This window comes from Aulostomus chinensis, chromosome 4 (genome assembly GCF_037954235.1).
Source record: "Aulostomus chinensis isolate RoL2024-O1b breed Wild chromosome 4, RoL_Achi_v1.0, whole genome shotgun sequence".
Lineage (NCBI taxonomy): Eukaryota > Metazoa > Chordata > Actinopteri > Syngnathiformes > Aulostomidae > Aulostomus > Aulostomus chinensis.
In genome coordinates, this window is record NC_141323.1 from 19,591,195 (window position 1) to 19,606,616 (window position 15,422).

The following is a 15,422-nucleotide window of genomic DNA, read 5'->3' on the forward strand; positions in this document are numbered from 1 at the left end:
CGCTTCTGACTTTGCTGCAATTCATAGATTTACATATGTATCGCTACAATGAGGTTGTATCACCTGGATTCTTTATAAAACAGTGGATATCCACACTGGTGAAAACAGGTTGCTGCTTTATGATTGGTTCATATTTGAAATGCATTGTCGAAATGATGTTATCTTGTATTAACAGGACGACTATATGTATAATTTTGTGTTCATGCCAACGCTCTCTTTCCTTCCTACATGTGAAAGTGATAGACATTGCAAATGTACCTTTTCTGGAATGCGATTGGAATCCTGGCTGAAACACAGTGTATCCTGAAACTTGTCCTGGAACATGACATGACATTTAATGGGAGTGATCTCCATGACCATGTACGGGGAGCATCCATGTGTAGTTTGTCATACCATTTTAAAGGAAAATACCACTGAATTTTCAGATATATTGGATGGAAATATATATATATATATATATATATATATATATATATATATATATATATATATATATAAAAAACACAACTGTTTAAACCTTTACACCCTCCCCGCCCAAGTCTTTAGCTCCAAATGACTTAGCATTTTGTGTCATTCTCGAGGTGCAAATTGAGGTGCAGCTGCACAGAAAATGAATTTGGGAAAGATGGAAGTGAAACTAAATGTGAAAAAATTAAGTTGTTTTAAATGCACTTTGGAAGAAATGTGCCAACTCCACTGCTTCCCCCAAAAAACATAATGATAGATCCAAGCTCCAAGCAAAGTCATTTTCAGTTTCAGGCCAGCATTTGTCAGCGTATCTCAAAGCTGTACTTCACCTAAAAAGTTTATCATGCTTCTCAATGTTCATGAATAAATGTCTTGAGCTCACGAAAACTTTTTTTTTTTTTTTTTTTTACTGCTGCGTCACCTTTTTTGTGATTCCAGAAAGCAGGAAGAGCCAGTCACATGTATTTAGCCTGAAACTAAAGATGTCTCGTAACCATCGCCTAGAAAATAAAGTAAAACCCTACTTTCAGTGAGCTCAAGACAACTATTTGTGAAAGCAAAATACATTTTTTTGAGTGTGTATCACTTCAAGGATAAAGAAAAAAGAAACCTTTTTCCAATAGAGCTGCTCTTGTTGAGCACCGTAACCGTATAAAACAGGGGCCACGAGTAATCCATCTTTATTCTTAAATTGAGTGGTATTTCTCTGTTACGTTTGTAAGCCGGCGTGTGCATCTCCAAGAACAGAATAGTATCATATCGGAAATTTCTAAATATTTATGGCTCTGACGTCAATTTCATGTTCTGTTTTTGACCAGAAATCTGTTCGCTGTACTAATATAATCCTAAAAACATTCAGTTTAATACAGACTTCAGTCCAGGGCCTGGAAACAAAAAAATGATGCTGAATGGCTTGTAAACACTCCAGGTAATTGCATACTGGGATACACTGATGAAAACTGCTATTAACCCTCCACTTTCATTTCGAGGTTGGTCATTACTGTAATATTTCAGACATCGATCGCTCCTGGGTCCCAGACAGAAATTTTAGAGAATGGTCTTACTTTTTGGCCACGATGCTGTCCTAATTTTTGTCTTGTTTTATGAAACGTGTGAAAGTGCCCTTTGAGATTAAGAGGGGGCATTGTTGTTGAAGAAAAAGACATGACATTTTGTGGGATTTAGTCTTTAAACTAGGCCTGAAAGTGTGCTACTTGAGACTTGAGCAAGAATTAACATTTCACTTATGTATATTTTAGCCTCATTTACCACATCCAAATCCCATACAGTGGCACTTTTGAGGATTGGCCCGTTTCCTCACACGTTCATTTGATTGCCCCAGTAATTCCGCTTCCCTCCACGACTGAGGGAAGATGACAGGCAGAGGTGGTTGGCTTGAAAGCGATTCACTCTGGCAGACAAGCTCTCGTACTGAACTCTTTTCCCTGCAAGGTAGCGTGTCTCCTGAGAAACATATTGTTCCTAATCAAAGCAATTAGGATGCTGTAGTCGACTGTACAGCCTGACAGGGATGGGCTCTGCGCTTGTGTTTAGATCACGGAAGAAAGAAAAAAATGTGTGTAATTTCTTTTTATATGTGGCAATTATAGCGCTTTGCTGCAGATACTTTTTCATTTTATGATCAGAGGACTAACTATTGGACTTGGGCTGCCAAGGAATACCACAACCATCCCTAATTCCATGTCACTCTCCTTCGATCTCAGTGGATTTACACGTACAATCGCAATTGTTTTTAATTGAGTGCCAGTAGGCTTGCTGTCTACAATTTGAGTAAATACCATCTGTTGATATTTTGTTTTTCTACAATGGTGGGGGGGCTCATCTAATGTGAGCCTTTGTGCACCCTTAAGCATTTTCTATTTGTGTCACGTACACCAAAGTGCAGTAAAGAAAAGCACTCAAAGCCACCTCAGATGACTGGAGATGATGGAATGGATGACTCAATCTTCTTATAAGGAAATCAGGAAAAAGAAGGTCTTGCTTTATGTTTTGGCATCACCCTGATCTGTATATTTGGTTTTGTGTCGCCAGGATGTGGACATATAATGGAAAATGTACTTACAAAATGTTTGCCGTGGCATTTTCTGTTTGGTCAGATGTGCATGCAAGAGCGCGGTCCAGTGACAACACACATTGACTTGCGCAATAAGAGTGTGTGTGAAGCCAAATAGTCCATTTCCCGCTGTGCTTCTCTTGCTAATTCTGTTGCAGCTTTCTAACCAATGTATCGCAGCAAATAGGTTATCATCAAATTGGTGATAGTGGGAGCCTCACATGTTTGTATCTACACTTTAAATTTGAGTTTTATTATGGTTTGCTCCCCGCCCATTAATAGCGAAGACGATTATAATTAAAAAAAAAAAAAGCACGTCACTTAAGCATCAAGGACAGTGTGAGAAAATCCACTGACAAGCAAGCTGGTTCTCTAAAGCAAAAAGATGTCATTCTGAACATGTGCTAACGCATGGTCCAGTTACATGTAGGTTCATGAAAGGTAACGTGACTATATTAGCAAAGATGCACAGAAGCTCCAATGAATTAGAACATAAGCGTAATTCCAACTCCTCAGGGGTAGGCCCTGAAAAAAAAAAAAAACCCAAAAAACAACCATGTTGCTGTATTTATTGTCAGACAAGCTATAACAGGCGGTGTAGACCTCTGAATAGCAATGATCAGCAGGCCTGATAATAATTCGCAAGTGGAGTCCAACATAAAACATCCCAGTCTTCATGTCTTCATTTCCTCCCAGCTCATGCAAACCATCATGCAAATGCCTTATATAAAGAATATCCCTGCTTTAAATATTAACTGATTAAATTGCGGGTGGCGCTTCAAAGGTTCCATTCTGCATATTTAAACAGTATTTTTCTCTCTAGCTCTCCCGCCTGTAACGTGAGATTCGGTGCTTGGATCATTTCTGCGGAAATCTGCTGGGAGCAAATTTAGAAGAGGAGTTAGTCTTGGTTCTATCTTTGGCTTCACACGTGTATGCACCTGAATGTGTCTCTAGGCTATGCTGAGTTTTCTCGACACACTGTGTACGAAGTATTATAGCTTGTATTTGGATGATAGCATGTCGACCAAAAACATTTCTGATTAAGGTCACTAGACAGGAATGAGTCTACGGCAAAGGTTGCTCGTCAGCTGAGGGTACGCACCTTTTGAAGACTCTGGTTTGAAGGAGTCGTTGATAATTGAACAGATTAGTTACTCTCTTCCTCCCTAAGGGTTAGAGTACAGATACCACTCTACTGCCTGTCAACTCATTTCTAAATATGTAGCCACTGCCACAATTACACATTAACTAAAGAGGCAATTATGCTAATTTAACTTTAATCGAAAATTGCTGTTTCCCCCCTATTTGTACATGAAAATAAATGAAATGTTGTCTAAATATTTAGCCGCATTAGAGATCTGTTCTTTTAAGAGGCCATTTTATACAAATTTTCGGGGTTAATGCTTTTATTTTGGTTGTTTACTCGACGGGTTTTACCTGCTTAATTCTCAATTATCATTGTTATTGTTATATTTGCATATGAATTTGTTGCTTGATTATGTGGCTGAGTCTATTGTAGAGGCTATATTTCTGAATTTTAAGGTTCTCACTATGACTTTTGGATACTACTAGAATAGGTTTATGATATAACAATATTTTTTATTATGATTTATCCATATTTCTGTATACAATTAATTGAATTCCTTCTTTACTGTTTCCAGAGCAGGTTTCCACTTGCTCAAGAAGCTATGTGGTTCTCATTTTTTTTTTTAAAGTTTTACTTACTTACTTTTATTTTGGATGTCTACTTGAATATGTTTACATGCTTTATGTTAAAAATCATCATGTTTCCTCATATTTTTCCTCATATTCCAAATGAAAATAAATGCATGAAAATGTTGCCTCAACATGTAACCAAAGCAGACAGCCAGTTTAACACTCAGCTAGCCTAGAAATGTCTAAAGGTTCAACAACCAGCCTACAATCACCGGCATTGAAACTCGTTGATTAACATTTTTAGGTTCTATTTGTTTTACCAGGAAAGAAGAGGAAAAAAAAAAATCACAATTCCTTGTTTTATATACCAGATTATTTTTTTGGCCAGAATATGTAACTTCCTTGAGATGAGCTCCTGGTTGCCTAGCAACTGGTCCCGGCCAAAAAAGAAAAAAAAAATATAGTGATAACACATTTCTTAGTGAGATTTAGAGTGTGATACTTTTGGACAGAGCAAGGCTAGCCGTATCCCCCTGTTTCAAGTCTTTATGCTAAGCTAAACTAGGTTCCTTTAGCTGCATATTTAGTGCCCAGTCAGAAATGAGAGTTGTATCCATTCTCTTATCTCATAGGCAGAGAATACGCGTGTCCCAAAATATCGATATTTTCCTTTGAGTTTGAAAAAACCTTGGGTAGGATTTGAATGCTACATCACTGCTGCCCTGTGGTTCCACCTTCAGAATGAGCTATTTAGAAAATGCTGCAGTGCTGCAAATAAAATTGCCTTGCCTTGCCTTGCCTGCTGCGTGACACATGCAGGGTTAGATGATGTCTCATATCTTTGTGGTCATTTCTTCTGAGAGTGGCTTTCACAAATGCACAGGGATGAAAAATTCAATGTTGTTGTCAGTTGCAGGCTCCATTTTTTTTTTTTTTTTGGACGGAACAAATTCTGCAGGATTGGCTGTTCATGGGAGTGTAAATGCATTTACATAATGTTGTTTTTGCTGTGAATGAATGGATGGTGCGAGCAATGGAATCTGTTTTGAGCACAGGTCAAAATCTAAGCTCTCATAGGTTCTGTTTCTTCACTGGTAAATCCTCTTGGTTGCAGTGGGAGTCAAGAGTAAACATGTCCTTTACGCCGCTAAGTCTCAGGATAAGTGATGCAGCCAGGGATAAATCATGATGGGTAGACGTGACCAGGCTTGTACTTAAGCACATGTACACCAAAGTTGTAATATGCAAAGGGAGAGTACTGGTTAGGAGTAATCCCTCCCACAAGGATTACTCATGTCTTTCATGCTAGATTAAAGGGTCCCATGATACCCTGCCATGCTGTCTGAGTCCTGATAGTGAATCAATGCTCTTGATGATGAATGATGACCTCTTTTGTTATCAGCTTGGTGATGAGGGTGATTTTGCTTGGCGCTGAATCCTTATTCCAGATTGTGGATGATCACAATCTCAAATCATCTCTTTGTATATGCAAGAATGTTGAGATAATCATTTTATCCACTAAGATCCAGATATACCTACAGCAGCACACAGAGGAACATATCTGTGATGATTTTTGTCTCCACCAATAAGCCAGTAGTCCTTTTACAGCGCTCAAATTAGATCACGCTTGCGGACTAAAACTGACAAAACTAACGGGCATTGCAAACATTTTCCCGGCAGACTAAAATATTCAGAAGCTTCTATCTGGCTTATAGGGGCTTTCAAAGTATTATGGTTCACAGCAAGAAGGCTGAAAGTACCATATTCTCATAGCACACTACATTTGCAGAGGGAAATCTGTCATGATGAAAAGCCAAACATACATGATTGCGCCTATTTACAACATGCAACCAACTGCTTACATCTGCTTGCAGTGAGGCACATCTGCCCTCGGAGGAGTAGAGGGGAAGATACTAGCTGGGTTCATATTCACAGTTTTCCTTTATAGATATGATTCTTTTAAAACATTCTGAATTTTTTTTTTTTTTAATTTATCTTATTTTTGCATCCTGACAATCGGGTAAGTTGTTTAGGGGCTTTACACGGGTGATTTGTTCCCACTAATTCGGCATGTTTTGTGTTGAATCCAAGGGCTTTTGGAAAAGAGGGGGAGGGGGAATTAATCCACTCGTTTCTTGTGCTCCAGCCTATTCAGCACATTCTGTCTCTCTCACTCTCCCTCCCCACTTTATTTTTGGAAACATCTCATTCTCGTGAGTCAGGCCCATCACGCTCACAAAGGCTCAGTCGAGCAGAGCGCTCTCCTCTGCTGTTTGAGAGGAGTGGCAAGCAGAAGGGAACTTCTCTCAGAGAAGAAGGGAATAATTCATGTTAATTTGTCATCTTTAATTTTATGAATATCTGACAGGTTATGGATGATGTGTGTAATAGCTGACTGAGGGGAAAAAATGCTCCAGAAGGTGACAGGTAGCAATTTCTCATTCAAAGCTGTGGATTTAAAACAGGCTGAATTTATGTTCCATTTGTGGAACAAAATCAATGTGATGATGCAACCACATTTTTTTGGCATCTATCTTAATTTGGCAAGCAGCATCAATGGCGATGTTGATTAACGATGCTCGACTTGACCGATCCTCACGTCACCTGCGCTTTTATCATCCATTTGTCATGTATCCCATCTATGGTGCTTGCAAAGCGACATGCTAATAACAGGTTTTTCAAATCACGATGACTTCTTTTTCTGACAAATCTAATGAGAAGCCATTAAATGAAGTTACTGTGGAAAGACCAGCACACTTGATCATACTCCTGGTGAGGTTTTCGGCATGGTTAAAGGCTTGTTTTGTTACATTATTGGCAGAAATATATACTTGTCTCAGCCTGTTATCTGTGAGCGTATGTGGAGAAGATGATTCATCTTTTTGTGCTAATTTTAGAGATAACCTGATGGAACAAATCAAGCATTTTCTGCACTTTTCAAAAATAATAAGGATAGACGCTTGTTGTCTTGGATAAGGATTTAATTTGCCTATAGGCGTGTGCAAAATGTTAAACCAACATTTTCATATTTTTGCAGTCATATTCCACTGCAAATAACTTTTTTTTTTTTTTCAAGACAGTAGGTGAGCATTCATTCCCCTGAGAATTTTCAAAGGATGCATATCTGCAGGCATCATCTCCTACTTTGATTACATCTTAAAACCTGTGCTGCATTCATTTAGAAGTTGTTTTTCCCCCCGCTGTAAACATAAACCTTTAAAGCGGAACAAAGCGACCTAACGACTTTCCTCAAGAATGTTGCCATAAACATGGTCACCACAGTGAAGAAGTAATTTTCTACCACCTGCGTTCAAAGAATTCAATTTTCCTCTCGAAGAATTATATTTGCTTGCAGTGGCTCTCTTTCTCTCAAAGACTGAGCCCATTTGCAGCAAAAATGTGTGTATCATATGTTGTGAAGCGGTACCACTTGTTTTATGACTCACGTGTGTATTGAGTGAGCACTGAAACAGACCTGATGCATCTAAAAGAACAAAAACAAAATGTTTGAAAAGGAGCCAGAGCAAAGCGGCATCATTAGTCATCAACAACTACATTTGGCCCCGAAAAAAGCAGTGTTTTGAAAGTTTTCTTCTTTATCAATGCAGTTTTTTGTTTTTTTGTGTGTTTTTTTTCCTCCAGCTCCTCTGTCCTAGATTGTTATGGTTCACATGCGTGGAAACAGGAACGTTACAATTCAGGAATAAATTGATATTCCTGCTTTTCAAAAAAGCTCTTCAAACGACTGACATTTTTCTGCTTGTGCACTGCTGCTTTTTAAGATTTTTCAGAACCGGATTCAAGATTTTTATCTGGATTGTGTTTATATTCATGACGGATATAAAGCTAACAATTTGTACCAAAGTTACGCCACGGCCAGACACTGGGCAAACACGAGATGCGTGATTTTTACCTGCTGCGCTCTTTTTTCTTTTTCTATAAGAATGATTAAAGGTTTAAGTATATAAAATAAGACCAAAAAAAAAATAACCCCACGTCCTATGTGATACGTTTTCATATCAAATCTCCCACCCACTAGTTTAATTCGCATCTGTTCCCCACTGAGCTGTTCCTCACCCGAATCCCTCCCAGCAACGGAGGAAAGCGGTCACTTTTAATCTCTTGATGTAGGACGACAAACCTCTGTTTTGTCACTTTACAAATAGACATTCTTCCTTCTCAAGTTCATAGAGGGCTACTCCACTCAGCTCAGAAGAGAAGCAATGAAAACAGTAAACGTTAAAGGCTAGCTAAATCTTAGCCAGCCAGGCAGTCTCGCGTGTGACATTTATGAACTCTGGGTGATGTTTTAGCAATAAGTCTAACTAAAAGGCTTTTCATGCCAGGTTGTTTTTTTTTGTTTTTTTTTTCCTGCTCTCGTTTACCACATAAACAACTCACTGATTACAGCTTCCTGGTTACCGCATCAGTTAGCATAGCAACCACTTAGCATGGCAGGAATGCATCTTTAAACAATCAGACTGCTGCTCGGTAATAATGCATCATGTAGCTGGTGTTGCAGAGCTGTGCACGCATGGCAAAGTGAGCAAAACAAAAGCTCACAATTATGCGAAATATGAAGCAAACTTGACCGGGTGTTACTGAAAATAATACATTTGTATGGGAAGAAAAATATAACTAAATGAATATGACCTGTTAGACACTTGCATCAACCATTCTTTTCTACTTTCATAAAGGGAAGAACGGCGTGAATGCATGCTTCTATTTCTAGCCAATGAGGTCACATTAGGTTTTCAGGGACTATCATGTGTCTCTGACGGTGACACTGTGCTGGCTGCAGGGTCATCCACTGGGAGCACCCTATACTCATGTTTTGTTTATTTAGGTTTTTCCAGGTGAAAATGCAATTCACTCTTCTGAAAGTTCCCGGTTTGGAGCCTTTGAGGGCGCTTTAGAGGAACAGGAATCGCTATGTACTGAAATTCAGCAGAAGTTAAAATGTCTGCACTGAGTAGAGTTCTTCCTCTGGATGAAATAAGGACAAAGCCATTGTGGGGGAGCTGGTGGACATGCTGGTTTGTGTGGCTTCATCTGGTTAATGTGCAAAATGTGAATACAATTGTCTGATTTGCCAAGAACTCTGTGCTGAAAAGATGCTCATCACCTTGTCATTTGCTGGTGGTTGTGGCACAAAGAAGTCCCATTGAGAACTAAAAAGAAAACCTCACCACAACAAAAAATGCAAGGATGTAGGTCCATCCTCTGGAAATCTCCCTGCTACCCTTTCTCCAAGATACCAGAGGTGCTGTTGTTGGGAGTGCCAAGGGTATGGTATGTAGTCCTTCACAAAGAAGCTCAGTTGTGCTTGGAGCATTCTTTATATATCTGCCCTTCATGTACATATCTGGGCCTGCTGATCACGTGCCTCCTGGGTAATCCAACGCCTTGGTGCCAATGGCACATAGGCCCATTTTTTTTTTATAGTTATCCTTCCTTACATCCTTCTTTTCTTTCTTTTTGTCTTTGGAACAGATCTAAGATGCTGTGCTGACCCTGGTCGGCTGCAGTGATCCAACAATCTCGTAGTGTTTCAGTTGACTGATGGCCTAGTCTTGGTGTTCTAGAAAAAGTGTCTCTTTCCGTAGTTTTGCCTTGGACATGATTTCTGAAGGAAGAATTCCAAATTACTTCTAGAACCTAAAATCATGCTAGCTGGACTGTTTGATTAAATACATTGTCACAAAGTAAATTCGGCATGCTATGTATTATGTAAACACATAAGAAAATTACAAAAAAAAAATAAACGCTTGTCCCGGCTCGAGCACGGGATCTTTCTGTGCGGCGTCTCCATGTTCTCCCTGTTGCTGTGTGGGTTCTCTCTGGTACTCCAGCTTCCTCCCACAGTCCAAAGACATCAAGTGGGGACGAGGCTAATTGATACTCTAAATTGACTGTAGGTGTGACTGTGAGTGTGAATGGTTGTTCGTCTCTATATGTTGGTCCTGTGATGGACTGGCGACCTGTCCAGGGTGTCCACCACCTCTTGCCCGTAGCCGCTGGGATAGACTCCAGCCCCCCCGCAACCCTTAACAGGATAAGCGGAAGAAGATGGATGGATGGAATTAAATGCTTGTTTGGATAATTCACTTGAAGTGAGAAATGTGTACTTCATGGTGGCATCACAGGAAAAGTCAAGGATCATATTAGGATTCTGGACCATTCGCAATTTCCAAAAGTAGAAAACACAAATTATTAGTCTGTACCTACAGTCAGAAAAAGTCTGCTCAAAATGCTCAAAATCTAAATGAGTTCTTTCATATTTATTTTGTCACACATTTTTACAGCGGTGATTGACAGAGCACTTAACAGGTTAAATAAATGAAAATACAATCAGAAATAGTACATAAAAACAGGAGCAATAACTGTAGACGTAATCAAGAATAGGGGCAGAGGGGATACTTCTCTCAGCTAGAATCGAACGCCAAAATGAAAAAGGGGCTGTGGTAGTTAAGGACATCTGAAAGATAAAAAGGCAGTAGCCCATTCAAAGCATTACACACAGTTAACCAAATATTAAGATCAGTCCCATAGCAGACAGGAAGCTAATGAAGGGTGGTCAGTACTAGTGTTATGTATTCCCACTTCCTTTTCGAAGTTAGAAGTCGAGCAGTAGCATTTTAACTTGCTGGGGATGACATAGTAAATACTAGAGGGATGGAGTTCTCATTATGTCAGCAAGGCCATTCATCACTATGCTCCTTGATTAGATTTAACCTGTGCTACGATTAATCACAGTTCAATCGATTTTCAAAATAAATTACTTTGTAATTTGACTGCAGTCAGATATAGTGGTGTAAGTACCAGTATACTCTACCATAGGTATGTGGTCAAGGGAGCTTAACAGTAATTGAAAGAGCAGGCATGACTAACGTGTTTTTTTTTTAAAGGAGCAAGATATTTTAGTCAAATAAACTGAAAATACACAGGCTTGGTTGAGCTGAAATGCTCTATACATGGATGTGTTATCACTCACTTTTGTCAAATGTAAGCGCTCTTGTATTTCTTCCCAGATGCCCTTTTATTGGTTCTCCTGCTCGCCAATTATCTGAGTTATCCCCACTGGTGCTGCAGCCTCACTGCATCTCCAGGGTCAAAAGCTCTCCCTGGCTAAACAAGATCAGAAATTCTCATCACTCACTCCAATTATTTCGATGAACACTGGGTCACATGAGTGCTACTGTAGCAGTCCATGAAAAGGAAGAGTACAGCGCACAGCTGAGGAGTGATCTTTGTGTAGATGGCATAGAAGAGCATGTATTTCTTTGTTGCGATTTCACGAGTTTCTGAGTAGTGATGTGTAGTGTTGTGCGGTGGTAGCAGTGTTAAGCCAGTTCTGATGTAGGATCATTTACTCCATGACACCCCCCCCCACCCCCCCACTTCACAACTACAATGAAAGACTAAGCTACCGCAGAGGGTCTCACCACGAGTCTGTTGGGTCTCCAGATAATGTTTCCTCTCAAAAAGAAATCACAATAGAAATTTGCTTGTGCGCTGATTTTTAATGAGCCAGCAAAAATTAAGAAAAGGAAAAGAACGTGGGTGAAAAGATGCCCACAGTGAGCTGCTTATTTCTAAAATTATCTTCCACTATAATTGCGGTAGTTTCATCTACGAACAGCAAAGCAGGATAGAATCATTTTTAAAGCGGCGATGCAGAATCTACATTTTTTTTTGTACGATTTTTTTTTTGTCATTTACACACATTGAATTGATTGTTCTTCCTATAGTTTATAAGAAGCATGTGTCCTTATGTCAGGGAACATCCGTATATACTGTACGTGGTGATGAATGAGATGAAATGAAATGAAAATTACCTTAAGGCAAGGAAATGTATGAATACGTGCAATAGCTTGGGGAACAGTTAAAAAAAAAAAAACTTACTGAGAATGAAGTTTTAATATAATCAGCTCTATCAGCAGCTTGCTTGGCAGCTGAGGGCAATGTGTGTCACTGATATGATTACCTGCAAATCCAGAGCACTGATCTCATTGTTCCCCAACATGGAGGTGACTGAATAATACATGCACGATAAAGCAGGAGCGCCCCAAAGGTAAAGCTACGGTGAAAACATGTTGTATTTAACATATGCCTAACAGATTGCATGAAAAAAAAACTGCATTATACATCATGATGACTCAAAGGAAAACAAAAAAAGGGGGTTATGAGAACAACTGATTTGCTGAGGTGAATAATCAATCTTTATTCTCTAAAAATATTCACATGAGGAACACATTTTTTTTTTCTCTCCACGGGGGACTTGTTTTAAAGCTAATAGTTCCAAACAGGGGAAGCGCTGGTCTTGTTGTTGCTTAGCAACAATTGAAAACCACTTTGAAGCGTGCCATCTTTTTGCTGTAATTTGAAATATTTTTATCATCAAAGCAACGCACGCAGTTGGGAATGCAGAACAGTCCTTAACATTTTGAATATGAAATGAAGAGGTCAGCATGGTAGAGACAGACTCCTCATTGATGTGCAACCTAATTGTCGCAGTGGTGCTGCATAGTGGCTAATAAGAGATGACTGCAGCTCAACCGGGAAGCTTCCCGATATAAATATGCATTAGCGTAGCCTATGGGTTCATTGAAATTAAACACATCCTTGGTAAATCAGCCTAAACAGTGGGCAGAGGAACACTTATTGGTACAAAATCAGTTGCTTGTGAAATCCATTATATGCCATCGGGTCAAATGCGCAAACAAGATGCAAGTTTATGTTGACAAAATGATTCGTCCATTAGAAAATCCTTGAATGCAACAACTTCACAGAATTATATGAAATTACCACTAAAATGAGCACAACATCTCGACACCGCATTATGTGGTGGTGGTACAGCGTCTGTTAAAATTAGGAGCCAGCACCACATGGGCAATGGCTACAGGATGGCGTAAGAATCGGTCCTCGTGTCAAAGTCTGTGTGAGTTTTTTAAACGAGTTTTCAGTTAAATTCCTAAAAATAAGGCCTGACATAAAATACCAAAGCTTGGCTGTGTACTTTGTTCTTAGCTTTATTTATCTCAAATTGCATTTACACTAAAAAAAACTAAATTCATGTCATAAAGAGTTTGCTTTTGGCTCATGACAGAAAATCCAATGTAAAAATCCAACTGGCTGTTGATCGGGGGAACCAACGATGATGCTGAGTTTGAAGATGGCTGACAAAAGTACAACATCCCAGTGGCACCACACAGATACTTTCTCTGAGTTCTTCTGTGTTGGAGATGTGAAAGCTCTGGTTAAACAAACAAAAAAAGCACAGAAGAGGACATTCAATGCTCTTTTCTAGTTTTGAAGAATGTTCATATAATTTTTTCCATGAAAAAAAGCTCCTTGAAATAAATCTGTTGAAAAGAGGATTTATGAGTCAATACAGCTGCATCTAGGTCTTGATTACATCCAGAACCAAAAAAACCCCCCAGCAGGTTATGGTTAGGAAAATACCATTGGCTGGGTAAATGCGAAACACATTGCTGTGACAGGACTCAAACACCCTTCTCCTGCTGAAAAAATCTACTTATTGATTCTAACAACCAACCCCATCCTGCCACTCAGATGGACTTTCTTTTGTTTTATTATAACAGTGAGCAACGCTGCGTGATGTTGTAACCAGGAAATGTGTGTGTCCGCCAGGAGACGGCTCCTAGTTGATTTATACTGGCATTGTTTCCACCACACATACCATAACGCAGCACATATTCATCTGTATTTTGTCAGATGGAAACTAACAATTTCTGGCAGCGTGGGGATGCAGTGGTTAGCACTGTCACCTCACAGCAAGAAGTTTCAGGGCTTGAGTCCCGGCTCGGGAACGGAATCTTTCTGTGTGAGTCTGCATGTTCTCCCTGTTCCAGCGTGGGTTCTCTCTGGTACTCCAGCTTCCTCCCACAGTCCAAAGACATGCAAATGGGGACGAGGCTAATTGATACTCTAAAGAGTGTGAATGTTGTCTGTCTATATGTGTTGGCCCTGTGATGGACTGGCGACCTGTCCAGGGTGAACCTCGCCTCTCACCCAAAAGCCGCTGGGATAGGCTCCAGAGTGGAAGAAAATGGATGGATGGAAACTAACATTTTATCTGACATTCATACCGCCAGAAATTGGAGACCAAAGTAGAACAACGCAGCTTTGTGTAGATTATAAAGTGACAGCAAAGATGATTCAAGCAGGGCTAAATGAGGAAAACCTTCCCTTGATTTGTACCTGCTTGCTTAAGATTGCTCTGAAACCACTGAAGTGATTCAATGAGGTGTCACTACATTGTCTGTTCCCTGAATGATTTCTGATTGTAAAGCAAGTCCTTTTGGAACCAATGAGAAGCAAAAAACAAAACAAAACAAAACAAAAAAGCCCATGTGTAATTGAATCGTTTAGCCTGAAATAACACTACGCCAATTCAGTTAAATAACCACAGAGCTAGGACAAAGGGGGATGTCATGTTGGCTCATGAGGTGATAAGACTGGGTTTCACAACATGCTGCAGAGGAGCAGAGCTGATGTTTGTTACGCTTATGTTTGTGAGAGTTCAGTCAGGAGACAGGAGAGTTGAGGGAAGGAGAAGAGCGCTTAAGTAAATATATATGTTTCAAAATCCTCAGGGATGGAACTCTATTTCATTGCCGGTGGGCTTTTCATTAGGAGAGCAGTTGATAGTCAAAAAGGCATTGTTTGATAACGCACACTGGCACGTTGGCACACAAAAGCTTTAAAAATGAAATCGGTCGACTGACATAGTATGCCGATCAGCGGGAGAGAGCTTGAGTATTTCTGACTCGTCTCATCTGGTGTCTCTCCCTCTCTATCTTCCTCGTTGCCTTCCTACCCCAACCCCCCCTCTTCAGACAGACATATTCTCATCTGCAGTCTCACTGCATTGTGTTGTAGCGAAGGCTGTCTTGAGTGTCTGAGTGGACCCTCTTTTGATTTAGCTTGTCTTTTGCTTCTCTCACCTAGGTGCTGCTGCTCTGTTATGTCATGTCAAGAAGCTGGCATGTACTACAATACGCTCCACAGCAAACAATAGACCCCTATAGTCTGTCAATACTGAATGACATATGCAAGCATAATGCTGCATTCTGATATGTCCCCATTCCCAAATGGCTTGGGTTGGCATCTTTTGGTGCTGATACTGTGTTCGTACTTGGGAAGGGGAAAAAATTCCAACCATCAAGGTGGAAGAAAACGAATGTCTTTCCAACTT

The 15,422-nt window shown here is 39.8% G+C and overlaps 1 protein-coding gene across 2 annotated transcripts in view; it reads left to right on the forward strand.

Annotated features, from left to right (window-relative positions):
- The window catches only part of gpr85 (G protein-coupled receptor 85), a 46,963-nt gene that overhangs the window by 4,307 nt on the left and 27,234 nt on the right, over window positions 1-15,422 (forward strand). The gene's annotated exons all lie outside the window — the stretch shown is intronic.